This window comes from Podarcis liolepis, assembly GCF_965112155.1.
Source record: "Podarcis liolepis genome assembly, chromosome: 2".
Taxonomy (NCBI): Eukaryota; Metazoa; Chordata; class Lepidosauria; order Squamata; family Lacertidae; genus Podarcis; species Podarcis liolepis.
The window spans coordinates 30390804-30411145 of NC_139555.1; the positions used below are offsets into that span (position 1 = coordinate 30390804).

General features: G+C 46.7%; 1 long non-coding RNA gene across 1 annotated transcript in view; it reads right to left on the reverse strand.

Annotated features, from left to right (window-relative positions):
- Nucleotides 1-16204, reverse strand: part of LOC310700758 — a 77599-nt gene extending 61395 nt beyond the window's left edge. Inside the window, exon 1 of the long non-coding RNA XR_014522795.1 lies at nucleotides 16078-16204. This is a non-coding gene — a long non-coding RNA (uncharacterized lncRNA). The remainder of the gene's footprint in view (nucleotides 1-16077) is intronic.
- Nucleotides 16205-20342: the final 4138 nt, after the last annotated feature.

Here is a 20342-nt window from a genome sequence, read left to right on the forward strand (position 1 = left end):
TTGTTTGCGATTGGGGCGTTCAGTCGGTCTTTCTTATCTGTCGGGATCTTTTGCATACTTTTTCCTTTTAAAAATCTTTCTATTTTCTTCATGTTATTCTTTTCACTGTTGTTATATAGATGTTTATAAAAATCCAAGAATCCTTTCCTAATGGCTTTGGGATTTTCTACCTCTTCTCCATCTAACATAATTTTGTTAATTGTACTTTGTTCCTTCCTTTTCCTAATTTGCCACGCAAGCCATCTGCCAGATTTATTAGCAAATTCGAAATTTTTCTGTCGAAGCCTTTGTTACTGATTAAACTGAAGTAAATATAATAATGAAATAATTACTGGCATTACTGTTACTGATTAAACTGAAGTAAATATAATAATGAAATAAGGGTTAAACTGACTATAAAGAAGCGTATTAACAAAATATGGTTAAGACACTAAGGTTAAAAACTTGCTGAACAAAATATTGGAATTGGAATACAAGAAGGGGAGGCGTGGGGAAGTCAAGAAAAGAAGCTACTGAAAAGGAGATTTAAAAGGTGGAATTTTCTTTTTTCTTTTGGTTGTGTGTGTTTTCTTTGTTTTCTGTTTTTTTCTTTGTACCTTTTGAAACGATAATAAATAAATAATTTTTTTTAAAAAAACAGAGTGGCGGCAGATCCAGCCTGCAAGGAGCGCATTACCCACAGCTGTTGCTGCGTTGGTGGAAGGGGAGCTGCTGGAGGAAGAGTGGGTAAAAACTTTGAGTGAGAAGGCAAAGAGGAGGGAAGAGACTTGGCGCTGCACAGCTGTGCAACAGCAGCAGACAGCAGCCACCCTACCATGTCTCCCCATAATCCTGACACTAGTGATTCTCCAGGGTGGCCACTATAGTGCTGTGGTGCACCTGCCTGTTGTGGTAGGAGGGGCTTGGGAGGGAGCACAATACATTATGCCTCAGGCAGCAAAATCTCCTGGCCCAGCCCTGGTGTTCTAGCACTTGTTATGGGAATCATTTCTATCAAGTTGCACCCTGGTGGCTAGGGTTAGGTGTGTTGCTCCTTTAATGCTAACAGAGAGATAAGAGATGAAGCCTTAAGGGTGGCAGGCTTCTCCCCTTAAGGGAAATGAAGAGATTGACAGCAAGGTTTTTTGAAGTTTCCAAGTTGCCACACTCTCTGGCTCTTTCTTGCTTGCTTTCCCCAATAATCAACTGCTAAACCCACTTAAAAAAAAATTTTTTTTAAGGGTTCTGCTGAAGTTATGCTTAAAATGAAGGGTTCTATCACCACAAAAAGTTTGAGAACCACTGGTGTAAGTAATAAGTACCAATATTTACTTACATAATTCATATTTCACCCAATAACAAAAGTTTTCTGATTGGCTTCTGAAACAGTAACAACAATATCATAAAAGAAACAAAACTCTGTCAACTCAAAAACAAAGTAAAGAAATCCACATCACTGGAACCACATCACTTTAAGAGAACAGGAGCTTGAAACCCCCCAGAGCCAAGTAATAGGAAGTCCACGTTATCATTTTAAAAGCTGGAGAAAATCAAAAGATCATTGCCTGCCACTGAAAATACATTAGAGAAGGAATCAGGTGCAGGAGTGCCAACTTGGCCCTGCAACTGTGGGTGCCCAGGGTGTGAGTGCCATGCAGCGTGCATGGCCCTGGCACTGAAATTTGTGGGTGTCTGGCCCTTTCATGGAGAATTTTGTGGGTGCTCAGGCATCCAGGGTGCCAGGGAGTTGGCACCTATGGCCAGGTGTGCTTTTTTGGGAAGGGCATTCCACAACTGGGCAGTGAGGAGGGGGGCACTGCTATGAAAAAGGCCCTTAGTTTTCATGAAAACACAAGCCAACATCAACAAATAAATAATAGTTAACAAAAGATTCAGGCTGGTTTAAGCACTTTTATTATTCATGGGTCTCGGTGGGAAAAGCTGGGTGGCTCCACCCAGAGGTCTGGAGATGGAGACACTCCCCTCCTCCCTTCAAACACAAAGTTCATCAGAACAACCAGCTGTATTCTGCACTCCCTGAATCTTCACAAGATTCTGCAGGCTGCTAGAGAGTGGATTAGGGGGAAGCCCTTTGGCTTAGCCCCTTCTAATGTACATGCCCATTAGCAGCCCAGATCCTCGGGATAGGGCAAGACATCAACATCTAGAATAAAGGAAATGCACTATTTATTTGTTGGACTTGTCCTTCCTTAGAGGAGCTCTAAGCAGCCTACATATGGTCCCCTGCAGTGAGATCTGCTTAGCTTCATTGCCTCACCTCCTTGGCATAATGCCTGTCTCTACTCTCTGTGCTCCTGTGAGTAGAGTCACCTGCAGGAGAGATGTGCAGGGCAGAAAGAGAAGCAGGTCTCTCTGGTATCACATTGTAAGGGGTATCTCACTGGCTGTGCCTTTTGCCACTGCACTGTCTTTCAGCTCTTATTTTGCCAAGTTATCTACACATCACTTTGTGCTGGCTTGCTGTTGTTGCACAATGCAAATTTGTGACAGTGTTTTGCTATACTGAGCCTTCCTGTAGCCCATGGAATCCTGCCTAGGATTCCATGGGCTATGGGATCCTGTAGCCCAGGTCCCCCCGCCCTAATTTGCTTCTGATGTTTCCACCCTCTCAGCACATCCATGTAGCAGCCGCTGCAAAACTCTTCCACATGGTGGTGCTCCATGCAGGAGCTGTGATGTTTGAAAACTGACCTCCATGTAGATACCCACAACTGCATACAAAGCCTTCATGTCAGTGGCAGCAGCCACCAATAATATATCCCAGTGGCCTAGAGATTCTCCTTGCAGTATTCCAGCAATGAGCCATTTCCAGGGCATCATTCACACATGCAGGTTCGTCACTAAATGGGTTTAACCTCATGCGATGACTTGCATGTGCAAATGACAGACGGAATCCTTTAGCATCTTCACACATGACCTCTGGCTCGAGGCTTTTCAATGGAGTCAGTTTACACATTCGGTGACGAATATAGAAGAATCGTGGGATATTCTATAGGGGTTGTCAGGAGTTCAGCCTACACTCAAGTGGGACCCTGGCAGAGACACATGCCCGACTGGCATGTTCTCTCCCTCCTAGTCTTTCTTTCGGGAGCTTCAAAAGCTTTCTTCAGCCCAAAGACAGCAAAGAGAAAAAGAACAAAGGACAATAGTCCCACTTCACGGAACACAGTAACACAAACATCCTGTCTCCGTCACTTCCCACTCTGTGGAGTCAAAACACACACCGTCATGTGATAGATAAAAATCCCATGACTGCAATCATAGATCAGGAATTCTAACAGGGGTGAATGAGGTCTAGTGGTTATCCCCCACTGCAGAGCTCTGTCACGCAGACACAGTTTTCAGCCTACATAGGAAGAAGTGTGTTTGCTTCACTTGGATCACTTTCCTTGGCCAAATAATTCAACTAGAAATGCCAGGCTTTCGTCCTCAGGAAACTTTCGGATCTGCAAGTTGCATTGGGGGATGTTGCAGGCTGAAAACCCCCTCGCTGCGGGTTTTGCGGAGCTGCATAGCCTTCTCAGATGCCTCTCTTCTGTGGCCCTGAGGGCTGTGGAGCAAGCAAACCATCCATCTGCTGGCTCACAGCCCTGACTGAGACAGGCGTGACCTGACCTTCAGCGTGGCAGAGTTTTATTATGTCGACTCTCCGCTTTATCAATTGCTCTTGCTTTTTATGACTTCTCTGGGGTTTTATCACTGCTGCTGACTCACCTCGCAGTGAAAATGGGGATTAATATTTTAAGGGAATTATGTCATGCGGCTCCCCAGAGGCCCCCTGCAATCGACCTTGGTGCCTCGCCTCGCGTCCCCCTCCGCTCGCTCGGTGGGTTTTGAGTTCCCTCCTTAGCTGCTCGCTTTCTTGCCTGCTTTGCCAGTCTTTCCGGTTGTGGGAAGGAAAATGAGCGGGATCAGCTTTATGGGATCATCTGTGCATCTCCCCACTGGCTGTGCTGGAAGGATAAGGGCTGGGAGTTAAAAGCCACTTTCCCTGTGCCACAAATGATCAGGTTTCTTATTCCCTTCAGCCCCTTTCCTTAGATCTCATTTCCTGTCTGCTGTAACATTTGCTGCACTGACTCTCTAAAACAGGGGCAGCCCCATGAGGTGCCCTCTAGATGTGGCTGAACTACAGCTCCCACCCTCCCTGATCTTTACCTGCAATCCCTGCATTGAAGGGGGTTGGACTAGATGGCCCTTGGGACCCCTTCCAGCTCAAAAATTGTATGATTCTATGACCATCGGCCACGCTAGTTGGGGCTGAAAGGAGTTGGGAGTCCGGCAACAACTATAAGGCACCACCTTGGCTTAAAGGTAAAGGGACCCCTGACGGTTAGGTCCAGTCGTGGCCAACTCTGGGGTTGCGGCGCTCATCTTGCTTTACTGGCCGAGGGAGCTGGTGTACAGCATGTGGCCAGCATGACTAAGCCGCTTCTGGCGAACCAGAGCAGCACACAGAGACACCTTGGCTTACCCACCTTTAAAACATGTTACACACCATGTGCTGCCACCAGCTCCATGGTGGTTTCGGATCCCATCAAGGAGATTTGCAGTCATTGTCCTATCAGTTATGCAGCAGATACAGTGTTACCTCAGGTTACAGACGCTTCAGGTTACAGACTCCGCTAACCCAGAAATAGTACCTCGGGTTAAGAAGTTTGCTTCAGGATGAGAACAGAAATAGTGTGGCAGCAGTGGGAGGCCCCATTAGCTAAAGTGGTGCTTCAGGTTAAGAACAGTTTCAGGTTAAGAATGGACCTCCAGAATGAATTAAGTTCTTAACCCGAGGTACCACTGTACTGGGATCAGTGCAGCCCAAGCACTATCAAATGTCAGAAACCAAGACATGCCAGAATGAATTGTGTAGGAGCTTCCTCTCCTCTCCCCTAAGTGCCTTTCGCTGATCGGTCCTTTATTAGGCACAGCTGTTCAGATTTTAAGCCATCCACCTTACGGGTTTGGCTTTCTCAGCATCTTCGAGATACGTTATTTCTTTGCATGCTACTAACATTGGCTCAGCCTCTGCCTACATTACCGTAACAGACAGGGCAAATCCTATCTATGCCCTCTTTGCGAAGAAGCCCCATTAAGTTCACTGAGGCTTACTCCCAGGGAAGCATGTCTACTGTCAGATTACAGCCTCAGAAATGTAGGTGGCTCCTTGCGAACTGTCTTTCACCATTCCTTCCCTTTGCTGTAGATTCCAAGTGGCTTTGGACATCCAAATACGGTGGCAGAGTAGAAAAATGTTTGCCACCTTAAGCTCCTGCGAAGAAAGGTGGGATATAATGTGAAAGATAGATGATAGATGATAGATAGATAGATAGATAGATAGATGATAGATAGATACTGTAGATTGATTAGATTAGATAAAACTGGAACTACAAGGGCCTGTCTACATCACTCACAGTTACAGGGTTGAATATGCATGGGTCTTCTTGAGACTGCTGAAATAAAATACCCACATAGCAAGGGAATATAATGTTCTGTTGGAAAAGTGGCAGTGCAGTCATCATTAGGCAAGCAAATAGCACTGTGTTAATTATTCCACGTTAAATGGTCTTGAGAATGGCTCCTAGAATGTGTATTTGCAACTCTAATCAATACTTGCAATAAGAGAGCCCGGACGGCAAATTTATTCTGAGTTATTCCTTGCACTTAGCATCAAAATGATACCTGGTGGCCTCTGTACCAGAGCAGAATGGGCAGGGCAGAGTCTTTGTTTCTTAAACAGAGAACAAGCATTTGCTTGACTCAACATCAAACACAACAAGGTAATAAAAGAATCAAGCAATGCATCCTATCGCTTAGATCACTCCTGATCAGCATAAAACAGAACCTTCCTGGATTCATAACATAAAGGCACAAACACCTTGACTGTTGGCACAGAAGCGTGCAAATCTATGTAGGGCTTGCCTGTTAAAAGGTTCTGTGTGTCAAAAGCTTGTCTATGCTTACCTAAACAAATGTGCTCTCTCTCTCTCTCTCTCTCCCCCCCCCCCTCTCTCTCATATGCATCTCTTGGGATCCTTCCATGCTTTGGCTTCCCAGGTGAGAGTAAAGACAAATCAGGAAGTACCTAATAAAAGATGATGTTTTTATTCTGGAGGTCTCAATGCAGAAAGTCCAAAAGGCATTTGCACCCACCCACCCTCATGCTCATTAATATGGGTCACAACCCACCAGGAATTTCTCCTGAATAAGCTCTGTTGGCATGAATGGGAGCTGCACTCGCCAGCTGAGTATTCATTTATTTTACTTATTAATTTTGTTGGTCAGTTTATCTTGCCCAGGGCAACCCAAAGCAACTTCAAACAATCAAATGAATGAATAAATGAACAAACAAACAAACAACCCCCCCACGTAGATACATTAAAAGCAAAGGGGGGAAAAGAAATACAGGCAAACCCCTGTTTTCTGTGGGAGTTATGTTCCAGGTCATTGTGTGTGTCGGTGGATTGCATGTAACCCCACCCTGCCCTGTACATCCTGTTCCGCCCCACCCTGATGTCTTCTGGATGCAAAAATGACCCGTGCATTCACAGTTGCACATTCTTTGAAAGTGTGCAAAATAGGAGTTGCCTGTACTTTAAAACCATCTCCCACTTCTAAAAGGCCACAGGTAGTTAGACCAAAGGCCTGGTTATATAAGACGGTTTTTGTCTGGTGCCTAAAGATATATAATGATGGCTCCAGGTGAGCCCATTGGTCTGATCTGTTTGTATCTCACTCTGATGCCCACTGGCACCTTCAGAATCTCCTGCCTGTACAGCTGCTGCCTCATCTTGCTTCTGGTTTGGAGCTGTGGTTGCTACTTTTACACAGTGACAGTCCTGCTCTTTCTCCTCCACCTTTTGGCTCTTGATGATTCTTCAGGTATGTTTGATCAGCACAGTTGATGCTGAGCTTGTGGGAGTCTAGTATGCATATTGGTCAACAGTCCCAAAAAGGGTGGAGAAAGAAATATGACACATGAGAGAACTCCCTGCACCCTAGCTATTTATGGGTAGCACGAGGTGTGCTGGCCCTGGAATCACTTCTGCCAGTGTGGTGTAGTGGTTAAGAGCGGTAGTCACGTAATCTGGGAAACCGGGTTCGTGTCTCCGCTCCTCCACATGCAGCTGCTGGGTGACCTTGGGCCAGTCACACTTCTGTGAAGTCTCTCAGCCCCACTCACCTCACAGAGTGTTTGTTGTGGGGGAGGAAGGGAAAGGAGAATGTTAGCCGCTTTGAGACTCCTGAAGGGGAGTGAAAGGCGGGATATCAAATCCAAACTCTTCTTCTTCTTCTTCTTCTTTGATTTGCCCCTCTCCTCTTGAATGGCCATCTAGTAATACACAGGTCCAGTTTCATCAAGGAAAGTCTCCCATCTTTTCCCTTATACACCCATTCCATTTGGCTTGTTGCAAACCAAAGCAAGCACAGAGTTATGGCTCTGTAGCACAGTGGTTCCTAAACTCTTCCCTCTCTTGCAATGAACCACTTGAAAACTGCTCATGGGTTGTTGTTGTTTTGCCTGTTGTAGCAATTGCAATGCACTGTGCTGGACGCTGTGTGGTTTTCAACTGTATTTTTTATTGTTTATTTTATTTCCTGTTCCAGAGAATTCAAATTGTAATACAAAAATGTGCAACATAACCAATGAAAGAAGCAAGAAAAATAACAGCGGACTTTGGCAACTCCTTCTAGGGGTGTCCACCGCGACACACATCCACCACTTCAACTTCACAGGACCAAGGAGGGTCAACTGTATTCAAAGCAAGGGGGAGATCAGGGCGGACAAGGACAGAGCAGGGACCTTTGGGTTTATGTTCTGAGCAGCTTGAGTGGAGTCCACAGGATGGAAGCCAGATCAGAGAGGGGTCAAGAGCAGAGGTGAAAGAGAGAAAGTCAGAGGAGCAGGAGAGAGCTTGGCAGCAAAGGAATGAGATCAGCAGTTGCTTAAAGGGTGAGGATGGGTCAAGGGAGCTGCGAGAGCTGTAGGATGCTAGAACACAGCAGGAAAGAAACCGGAGGAGAAGGACAGGTTGGGACTGTGGCTGTAGTGGTAGGAGCAGATAGGAAATAGGTCAATGGGTGTGCAGGAGGGTTAGATGGGGTCAGCAACGTAGTAATCTCATCAAAAGGCACTGGAGGAAAAGAGGGAAGGATTGAGGGAGGTGGGTTGCAGGGAGAATCAGGCAAGCGGATCGCAGCAGACAGCTTTATGTACAGGGTAGAAAAGTGGAAAGTCAGGAGGGAGTGGTGGTGGACGATGAGAGGGCAACCTAAGTTGCTCCTCAAAGTTAGAGAATAAACTGGGAATTGTCAGAGGGGAACCTCCAGTCATCCCTTTTGTTGCTCACTCATGATTATTTTTGCTCATGATGCTATGAGGTTGGCCACACATGGCCAACACTATTTGCGCCTGCAAAAGCTTTGGGGCAGTCATACGGCTTCGTTTTCATTCAGTGCATGCCCTGTAACTTCCTAATGAAATCCCATAACTTTTCATACCACAAATGTTCTCGGTTGCTGTTGCTGTTGATTTCTCCTGCTCTTGTGGCACTTATAGCCAGACAGCAATAATATGGTAGCATTGGAGAAGCATCACAGAACAAATTAATAGCACAAAGCTAATCCACCACTAATGTTGTATCAAAAATACATTGCAGAAAACCAGTGCAATAAAGCGCCAGAATGAGGGTTGCTTGGCCCGCTAGAAAGCAGGAGAGGAGGAGGAAAAACATCGATTAAAAGTGAGCAAAGTCACTCAGGTCTTTCGATTCCCTCCGAAGATGCTCAGCAACCCAAGTGCACAAGTAGAGATAACAAACTGAACATAAGGTTCATACCCTCCAACATTTCTTCAATGAAAATAGGGATGACCTTTTAAACGACAACACAACAGCAACAACACCCCACCCATTTGCCTGGGTGGCTTCCAACTAATAAAAAAGCATAATAAAATATTAAACATTAAAAAACTTCCCTATACACGGCTGCCTTCAGATGTCTTCTAAAGGTTGCAAAGTTACTTATCTCTTTGGCTAAGGGGTTGCATAACTCCATACTTTCCAACATTTCTCTGATGAAAATAGGGATGTCCTAAGGAAAAGCAGGACACTCCAGGAACAAATCAGAAACCAGGATGGCTTTTGTAAATCTGGGACTGTCCCTGAAAAATAGGGACACTTGGAGGGTCTGTAATGAATGGAGTAAGGTAAAGGTAAAGGTAAAGGGACCCCTGACCATTAGGTCCAATCGTGGCCGACTCTGGGGTTGCGGCACTCATCTCGCTTTATTGGCCGAGGGAGCTGGCTTACAGTTTCCGGGTCATGCGGCCAGTATGAATAAGCCGCTTCTGGCGAACCAGAGCAGCGCACGGAAACGCCGTTTACCTTCCCGCTGGAGCGGTACCTATTTATCTACTTGCACTTTGACGTGCTTTCGAACTGCTAGGCTGGCAGGAGCAGGGACTGAGCAATGGGAGCTCACCCCGTCGCGGGGATTCAAACCACCAACCTTCTGATAGGCAAGCCCTAGGCTCTGCGGTTTAACCCACAGCGCCACCCGCACGGGCTATCAAATCCCATAGAACAAGCAGCAAAGATCCACAGTGTCCCATACAGGGGGCAGGGGAGTTAGAGTGAGCTTACTAGCCTTGCTCAGAACAGGATTGTGCTGCAGCAGCTTAAGCCCAGAATCCAGGTGAGAGTTGGAGTCCATGTGTGGACAATGTCAGGCTAGCCTTCTTCCTGATCCTTTCTTGCTGGTACCCACCTGCAGTGCCCCAGTCACTAACATCTGGGCAAGAACCAAATGTCATGGAGGATAAGGCCCTGGCTACCAGTCCTGCCGGCTACATTAGCTCTAGGGTCAGAGGTGACATGTCTCCGGGTGCCATTTTAGAGCTATTGTGCTCATGTGCTGCTTGTGGACTTCCCATAAGCATCTGGTTGGCCCCTTGGGGTACAGGATGCTAGACTAGATGGGCCTTGAAGTGGCGCAATTATCCTTATCAGGCAAATGTATCTTCATCCCCACCCTCCTATTATTAATCTACCAAGCCAATGGGCTTCTTTTGTCCCCATGTTGTCTGATACCAGAGGGAAGGAGTCCTGATAACGTTATCCTGATGAAGATGTCCTCTTGCGGGAGAACATCTGCCTTCGTATGCAAAAGAGCATTTGATAACAGATGATGATTATTTTTTTAGTGCTTGTTCAGAGATTAAGCATCAAGGAAGATCTTTGTGCTTCGATCTTTGTGCCTTTACCTTTGGCTGACCTTATACAGGCAAAAGTTCAAAGACCTTGCCTAGCGGCTGGAATTCAGCACTGATCCAAGGAAGTCTCAGGGACAGGTTGTTTGTGTAGTTGGAAATACTGGCACGGAAGTCCACCTTGAGCTGAAGGAACTCTGTTCAGGGAAGGCCAAATCTTACCTACTTGCATTGTGAAACTGCCTGAAGGGAAAAGGACCAGGAAATAGACATATATGTACATGGACCTGAGTCTGCAATATGGGCCCGAGTCTGAGACATGTGACTGGTGAAGAAGGTTCCAGAAGCTTTGCCAGATTCATGCTACAGTCTAACTGCTATGCTCCTGGCCAGCTCCACTGGTTCCCCAAAACTGAACCAGCAAGCTCTCATTAGGTATCAAGACTTTGATCCAGAGTGTGCCACAGAATGATAAACCATTAGGAATAAGAGACCCACAATGAGGGGCCACAGGTAAAACTATATATTTTGCTTGACTGGTGAATTGCTTTTTAATGTATAGATCAGGCATAGGCAAACTTGGCCCTCCAGATGTTTTGAGACAACAATTCCCATCATCCCTGACCACTGGTCCTGCTAGCTAGGGATCATGGGAGTTGTAGTCCCAAAACATCTGGAGGGCCGAGTTTGCTTATGCCTGGTATAGATGAATGGTGGATTCAGATGACCAGGAGCCAAGGACCTGCTTAAACCTTTGCCGCCAGGTGCCTCTAGCTGCCCAGGGAGACCACCCCATGTTGCTTCCAATGGTGCCGTGGTGCACATGGTTCCTTGTTCTCTGAATCCAACTGTTCTAGGTTGGGGACGAGCCTTGCGATTGGGGCAGGAAGGATTGTGCTCCTTGATTGTTGCTGCTGATTATCAATCTGGAGCTGTGATCAATCTGATTAACGACCCTGGCATTTTGAATTGTGTAACTAGTCCGGCCCATTTCAGTGTTACTTCTAGGGTTACAGCTTACCTTCACAAAAGACCTCCTGTATTCTTTGCTTTCCATCTTTTGCTTTTTTCCAAGGCACTGACTTATAAGAAGGATTCCTGCCCCAAAGATGAATACTGTTGGATGTTAGAAAAACGTTTTCAAAAGTTTACAGCAGGGGTCTTCAACCTTTTGGACCAGCGGACATTTTGGGAGAGAGTACTTTGAAATTTGAGACAGTGCTGGGAGCACCGGTTACAAAATAATGGCTATCAGGGGAGGGCATAATAAAAAATGGCTGCTATGAGGACCAAGGCATAAGACAAAATTAGAGAAACAGCCATCCCTATCGAACACATACTTAACATGGGAAGTGAGCTACTTCCTGCTGCACCTGATGGTGAAGATCACACAGTCTTGAAGACACGCTGTTGCTGTGCGGAACAGAGCCAGGAAAAATATACAAGGCGGTCACATCACACTCACTCTCATTTCATAGATATTGCTTAGAAGGTACCTCCACATTTTGCTCCATAACTTTCTTTCTAGGGGAGTAGTTTTAACAAAAATTGAAGGTTTGCATCTGGGGCACCTGCCATGGGGCACCAGAGAAAGTCTTTGTGAGCACCTTAGCACCCATGGCTGCTGGGTTGGTGACCCTTGGTTTACAGTTTTTTAAATTTAATTTTTAAAAACTGCTATGCTCAAGCCTGGCCACAAGGTGACACTCTATAGCTTTGCAGTGCGCTTCCCACAGTTGTATTCCTGCTGGTCAAGCCAGTAATACTATTATTGTACTAAACAGCCAATGAAAGATATTGTAATTGGAGCAACATTTGCTGTTTGTGTTTGGGAAGGTCTGCTTAAAACATCTCTATCCAGCACAATGTGGAAGCAGCATAATTAGGGGAGCAGGGGTGGCGGGGAGAAAATATGCAAACCTCATGCCAATAGCCAGGGGTGATGGAACTTGTAGTTCAAAACATCTGGAGGGTGCTGTGTTGGCTAATCCTGGCATAACAACTGCTGGGATCCCCCTGAGTGGGATAGACAGGTGACTAGGGGTTGAGATGAGGAGAGATTAGAAGAGCTGTAGGAAAGCAAGGACTAACACTGGGTCTGCAGATGGACACCATTGTTGAGGTTGAATCTTTTGATTTGTTAAGTGAAATGAAGTTGCTGCAGGAGGGCAAAATTCCTGGCTTGCTTGGCTTGGCTGGCATAGTCATATGATGATGATCTCAGCAGTAGCCCATGTGACTGTTGATAGGGCGTCTATATTATCACCACCACCCTGATCCAAGAACCTTCAGGTTGAATGTTTTGAACCAAACTGGTCACCATGGAGAAGTAAACTTGGTCGTGTCTCTCTCCCCATGTGGTTTATGGTACCTGTTTTGTCTGTGGTGAATCGCTTGCACACCTTCTCCAAGTCCTCCAAGAGCTTCAGCAAATCCTTTGTGCTGCTGACCTAACCATTCTCAGAATCAGATGCCTGTAAGGATAGGCACTTGCAAACTTGCTGATGGTTTAGTGTCTGCTCCACACTTGGCTGAGAACCAGGCAGAATCGCAGGACTGTGATCTAAAGGGGCTTGTGGGTCAGGATTGCTTGGTGCATCAGCAGGATAATGAGAATGTAAGATCTTGGAGAAAGCCTATCAGGGTCAGTTTAGACTTCTCATCTGGTGATAAGTGCCTTCCTTCCTTCCTTCCTTCCTTCCTTCCTTCCTTCCTTCCTTCCTTCCTTCCTTCCATCCCACCCTCCAGTGTAAAACAGGAATGGGGCACCATTCCAAGTTAGGGGCCATATCCTGGGTTTTCACCACCCCTAGTGAGTTTTTTGGCAGGTGGGTAGTGCTGGCCACCCGTCCATCACTTGTCATCACATCAATAACTTGATGTTAGATGACCCATTTTCCCTTTGTAGTGCAGCTTCAATTCAAGCCACACTGCAAAGGAAGATTGGCACCCCTGATGCCAAGCCCTTCTGTGGGGAACATCACAGTGCAGCTGATGCCAGAGGGTGACCCATTTTCCCTCTGAGTTCAAGCTGCCCTGAGAAGGAAAACCCAATCCGATCCAAGCAGGCTATGAAGTCAGCAGAGCTCTCCATGGAGAATTATGTAGCGCTCTCAGTCCCAGTGGGCTTATAGTCAGTGCCTATCAGCTGATAGATGCTCACTTCAAGTCCTGTTTTTGGCAGGTGTTGGCTGTGCACCCTGACTGGGAACTGTGCAGCGCAGCTGATCCCAGCAAGCTCAGCTGATTGGTGATGACAGCAACCCTCCCTTGCCAAGGAACAGCCAGGAGCCCAGTTGTGAAACTCCCCAATGCCTTTCGACAGCTGCAACTGTATCTTCCTCGTGCCTGATGCCACAAAGGATGTTGGGCGTGGGGCAGATGGGTGTGGTTTTAGGGGAAGTGGCCTCATGTTGCAAATGGAAACCTCTGCTGGGACTACTGAGGCTCAAGGTCTGAAGATTCTCCAACCCTGATGGAAAAACCAATTTCAGGATGCTTTAGAATGAGGTGATTAGAAACTTAAAAATATTAAATGAAACAGTAACCAAACAAATAGAAGGAAAAAACAGCAGCATTAACACAATTCCACAAAGGTAAAAGACTTGGGGAAAGCGGGGGAAGCACCTCGTTGAAAAGACAACACAGTCTCCATGGGGAGTGTGTTCTGCAAACTGAGTGCCACATCTGGCTGCCCCAGATGTTGTTAGACTTCAACTCCCATCAACCCCAACCAGCTGTCAGGAGTTCAGCCTACATTCGAGTAGGACCCTGGCAGAGGCACATGCCCGACTGGCATGTTCTCTCCCTCCTGGTCAATCGTTTGGGAGCTTCAAAAGCTTTCTTCTGCCTGAACATCACAGCGACCGATACCAAGCAACACCAGCGAACTTAGGGATCTGCAGAGTTTGTGCACCTTGCGTGACAGACCTCAGCAACTCAGCATTTTGGCTAATCTACCGTACTTTATTTACATATAAACACACACGGAGCACTGCGACATGGTTCCCTCTCTCTCTAGCGTCAGACAGCAAAGAGAAAAAGAACAAAAGACAATAGTCCCATTTCACAGAACACAGTAACACAAACATCCTGTCTCCGTCACTTCCCACTATGTGGAGTCAAAACATACACCATCATGTGATAGACAAAAATCCCATGACTGCAATCACGGAGCAGGAATTCTAACATTAGCATGGCTGTAGCCCAGAAACATCTGGAGGGCTACAGGTTCTGTATCCCTGCTACATGTCCTGGAGAAGGGGTATGGGCCCCTGGAACTCACAAACCACCATGCTAATGACATCACCAGTAAGCTGGGCATTAGTGTACACATTTCCATGAACTTTTTCTGGAGAGTGGAGGGCTTATAGTGACAATGTGTGTGTACTATCCATGAATACTTTGCATGATGTGTGTGTGTGTGGGGGGGGTCGGTCATGTGCACTCCCAAAGCCCCAACCATCACCCCAACACTTGCACCAGGGTGAATGTCACAGTTGCAGCTGAATTGTACCTTAGTTTCTATATACCCATGCCAAGTATCCACCTTGCTCAGCGTTCTCAGCTCCAGACTCCTTTTGATCAGGTTTCCTTCCAGACTTGGCTGTGCATCCAGGTATTGAATTTCAGCTCAAGTGCTGGCACCACTCAGGCTCTGTGCTCAGCCAGCCGAGGGGGTATCTCCCACTCAAGGATATGCCCTGGCAAGCAGGAAGGCCTTGACTCAGCAGCCGTTCTGCTTTTGCTCCCTGCCAGTTGCGTTGCAGCTTAGGAGGATATTTTCTGACAACTTTCCTCCTGCTTAGAATATTTATGATACTCGCATCCTGCCCTTCCTTGAAGGAGATCGGAGCAGCGTTTCCACCTCGTGATGGGTCTGGGAGGCAGCTGAGGCCGAGAGATACTGGCCTGCTCAAGGCCACTCAATAAACATCACGGCTGAGCGGAGATTTGAATTCTGGGTTCCCCACCTCCAAGCCCAGCACTGCGCCGGGATGTCAACAACGCCCTCCACTGGGGGCTGAGATGACAAGAGGATTAGCAGGCCCAAGCCACAATCAAGGTAAAGAACAGGAGAAGAGGCATCATTTAGAAATGTAACTCACTGCCACTCTGTTTCCTAACAGCAGCGAGCATAGTGATGGCATGAAATAAAACATTTAGCAGTGAACCATCTGCATGCCCAAATTCACCCCTTATCCCTGACTCACATGGTACACAGAGAGAGGCCTGTCTGTAGCAATGAGAGTTTGGATGCTGTATAACAGGACCAGCGATATATCTTGCAAATTACCTGTCCTACTCAAAATGCACCACTGGAACCTTCAGTGCATTGCTATTATCTTCCTGCCTCCTCTTTTCCCTTTCCTGATTCCCTCCCCCCCTTTTTAGTTACATTCATTATATATATTTTTTTCTTCCAGCCCGCTTTTCCCAGCGCAGTCCGCTTCATCTTCACGTACCCCACTATTCTTCAAGGGGGAAGGCAGGCAGATTCCCTGGTTCCATCTTGACCATCATCTCAGGCAGGACACGTTGTCTCACTCTGGATCCCCACCGCTCTGCCAAGCAAGCCCCTGCTGTGAAGCCGCCTCTTCAGTCCCACATGATCGCTTGCATGTTGAAGACAAGAGTTGTGCGGCAATTTCACACCTTCTGTGCCATATTGCATGAACCCCTTAAAATAACAAACATTCTAACACATATCTATTTTTAAACGAATTTTAGTCTTTCTGTAGCTTAAATCTCCTTGCCCTCGCAGTTTAGAGAAATGTGAGTGAAGCGATGCCATTTCTACATTACAGTGGTACCTCGGGTTAAGCACTTAATTCGTTCTGGAGGTCCGTTCTTAACCTGGAACTGTTCTTAACCTGAAGCACCACTTTAGTTAATGGGGCCTCCTGCTGCCGCCGCGCCACCGGAGCATGATTTCTGTTCTCATCCTGAAGCAAAGTTCTTAACCTGAAGCACTATTTCTGGGTTAGCGGAGTCTGTAACCTGAAGCATATGTAACCTGAAGCATATGTAACCCGAGGTACCACAATATTGTAAGAGAGGGGAGAAAGAGAGAGAGCAGGGATACTACTGCGAAGAGCTGTACTTTTGTTTTCAAGCCCAGTTGAGAAACGGCCCTTTTCTTCAGCCTTTGGCATATAGCCTGGGAGAGAGTAGTGAAGGGATTATGCTCAGTTAATGGGAAGTCTCCTTCTTTTTCTTGCCTTGAGCTACTGGAGGATATGCGTGGAAAGTCACACCTACATCCAAGGGCATTGTGACCCCTGATGCATGATGATCAAGGTTCTGGAAACCAAGCCTTATGAGGAGCAGTTGAAGGACCTGGGTATGTTTAGCCTGGAAAAGAGGAGACTGCAAGGAGGGATGATAGTCATCTTCAAGTGTCTGAAGGGCTGTCACATGGAAGATGGAGCAGGCTTGTTTTCTCCTGCTCTGGAGGGTAGGACTCAAACCAACGGATTCCAAGTAAAATTCAGGAAGAACTTTCTGACAGTAAGAGCTGTTCAACAGTGGAACAGACTCCCTCAGGAAGTTGTGGATTTTCTTTCATTGAATGCTTTTAAGCAGAGGTTGGGTGGCTATCTGTCATGGATGCTTTAGTTGAGATTCCTGCATTGCAAGGGGTTGGACTAGATGACCCTCGGGGGTCTCTTCCAAATATGATTCTATGAAACAAAAACCCTAATGGCACTTCCTTCACTGCAGTGAACACCTGGTTCTTCCAAAGCAGATGGTGCACAAAATTCCAAAGGTTGGCATGGCCAAGTACCATAACAGAAACCATTTGTTCATGTTGTCTGTGCATGTTGTCTGCAGATGCATAGGCAACATATTATCTTTTATTAAACCTTTTATTAAATACATCTTTTATTAAATATTTTAATACATTTTTATTTATTTATTAAAATATTGGTTTCCCACCGTGCAGCTTCTAAGAAAGTGTTCACTGTGGCCAACAAAAATAATAAATACAGTGGTACCTCAGGTTACATACGCTTCAGGTTACAGACTCCACTACCCCAGAAATAGTACCTTGGGTTAAGAACTTTGCTTCAGGATGAGAACAGAAAACGCACAGTGGCGGCGCAGCAGCAGCAGGAGGCCCCATTAGCTAAAGTGGTGCTTCAGGTTAAGAACAGTTTCAGGTTAAGAACGGACCTCTGGAACGAATTAAATATGTAACCAGAGGTACCACTGTACAGCATAAAAAAAGCAATCAGAACCATAAAACCATTTTTAACTAGCTACAACAGCAGAAAAAGTGACCCAAACGATGGAGACCCCAAAGCTTGCTTAAATAGTGAGGTGAAAATTTTGGAGTAGGGGACAAAGTGGGGGAACGTAGGGAGTTTCACATTTTGGGTGCTGCAACAGAAAAGGCCCTGTCATAGCAAGTCCCTGCCCACTGCACCTCAGATGGTGGTGGGATGTGCAGAAGGGCCTCTCCTTTTGACCTCAGGTTCAGAGGAATCATATAGGATAAGACAATCATTTTTGATGTCCTGCACAGGTGATGGCCAGCACTTTGAGGTGCACTTGGAAATGGACCAGCAACCAGCAATACATTATTGATTTAGTAATGAAGTAGCATGCCAAAGGTCAAAGCATTGAGCAGGTGACCCCCAATCGCCACCCTGCTAGAGTCAGTGTTCCAGGAAGGACCAGAAGAATCCTCAAAAGACACGTCTGATCCCCACCACAGCCAGGTGGTCCAGAAGAATACCATGGTGCCAAAGGCTGCTGAAAGTCTGAGCAAAGCCTCTGCTCAATTCCTGGCCAAGATCATCATCAGGGGTACTGAGGCCATTTCAGTTCTCAAGCCAGGCCAAAAGGGATGTTGATTTGTTTCATGGGGAGTGGAGAATCGGTCCGTTGCACAGCCTTCCTGCCTTTTTGTGTGTGAAATGGTAATACTGGTTGGTAATGGTCCAGAATGGTGAGATCCAGAGAATAGCTGCTGCTGTTTAAACAATGTTTTAACCAGTACTGCCTTCGTCCCAGCTGGAATATCTTCCTATTTGAGAGTCAAATAACACCTTATGTTAAGCAACCCCTAACAGCACCCGGCAAATAGCAGAGGGGGTTTTTTGGGGAGGGGGGCAGCAGGGTGGAGCAGCAAGTGCAGGGTCCCAATCTGGACTGGGAACACATTCTGATCTGGGCCCTGTGTGGCTGCTCTTCTTTCAGAATTAGAGAGTTTACTTAACCTAAGAAGTAACCCTCCATTACTTTAAACACCCACTTTGGAATCCCGTTTGTCACAGCACGAATGAAGTTGCGCAGCTCTGCCATCAGGCGTCAAGGCTCGGTGAGTTTTCCCCTACACTTAAGACTCCCCATAGGGCTCCCCGCCCCCCAGCCTCGCTCCGTCAGGAAACCTGATTTTCCCCTCCGCCCGCGCAGTCTTTTTGCCATTTGGCTGCCCTTCCACATCTGCTTGCTTGCCTTCCTCAGATCTTCCCCTCGCTGGCAGCTGGCTGCCCGGCGCTCCTGTCAGAGGCTCCTCCTCGTCTCCCTGTAACCTTTGGAGAAGCGCAGAAATGCCGACTAAAGTTTTGCAATCGAAGAAGGATGCGGCGGGCGGCGCCTGCGGGCTGCCGCTCCGGGGAAGTTGGAGCCTCTCCTTGCCCTGCCCCTCCCGCCACCTTCGCCGCTGTCCGTGGTGCTGAAACGCCCCGAGCCAGCCCAGCTCTGTCAAACACCGCAGCCTCCTTGAAGGGCCCCAAGCGATCGCGATCGCATTCAATAACTGCAGACTTTACCCAGTTTTTAAAAAGCAGGGCCCCACGGCAAGGTCCCGCAGACACAGACGGAGCTGACCTTTCCAATCCGGTCTGGCAGCTCCTTGCTTATGTGCCGTCCCTCCTGGCTCCTCCACACCCTTCGGGGAGGACTAAATGTGCTTTAATGGCATGTGCTGTCACTCCCCATCGATCTCACCTTCTCTATCAATATGTGCACAGGAGTCATAATCTTTTGCTAATCCACAGAAAACAACCCCCTTGTGGAGGGAGGGCAGCGGGGTGAGAGCCTCCCCTTGGCTAAACTTTAGGAACAGAGGAAGAACTTTGCGTTTGACGCAGATAGGCCTGGAGGTCAAGACTTCTTCATTGAGTCTCCAGCTAGGAGTAGGAAAAGAGAGAAACTCAATGGGGACATACCCAGAATGAAAAAAAGGAACAAACATGCTCTTCTGTTTGATGGGTATGTAGTCTATATGTGTGAATGCTTTGGACGTGCACATGCCTTCCTGCAACATAGATGTGTATTCTCAAGGGCTCTCTCCTCCAGGCGCCCAGGGGCCAGAATTGTGCTTTCCTGCACACCCTGCCCCCTTTAGTTCAGGCTCTGCAGTAAAGTAAGCATTAGCTAGCAAAGGATGTTGAATGGAGGTATGGCTGAAGCAGCTATAACAAGGCCCAAAGAGAGTTCTGGAGTAACAATGTGGAATTATCTCTATCCTCACATTTGTTTAATTCCCCCCCCCCCTTATCCATGCACACATGATTTTATTTGTATGCCACCTTTCCATAGTCCAAACCATGCTCAAGGTGGCTTACAACATGGAAAAAAACACATAACTGCAACATAGCAAAAGTAGTCATAAACAATAAAGCACAAAACACACACAACTAAACTGAACAATTTCCACATAAACCACAGTATTTAATATACCGTATTTTTTGCTCTATAAGACACACCTAGTTTTTGGAGGAGGAAAACAAGAAAAAAAAAATCTGAATCCCAGAAGCCAGAACAGCAAGAGGGATCGCTGTGCAGCGAAAGCAGCGATCCCTCTTGCTGTTCTGGCTTCTGGGATAGCTGTGCAACCTGTATTCACCCCATAAGACGCACACACATTTCCCCTTACTTTTTAGGAGGGGAAAAGTGTGTCCTATAGAGTGAAAAATACTGTATATAAAACCATAATCAAGAGCAATCCTTGCCCACCCACCCCCATAACACCCCAGCTCAAGAGTCTGTTCAGATGCTTCAGTTTTTGTAGCTGGAGTCAGTCAGGGCCCCTCCTTCCTAGTCCAGCTGGAAAAGACCCGCAAGGAGCAGGTCTTCCAGAACTCACAGCCAAGATAAATACAACTTATAAATACAACTGTAGACT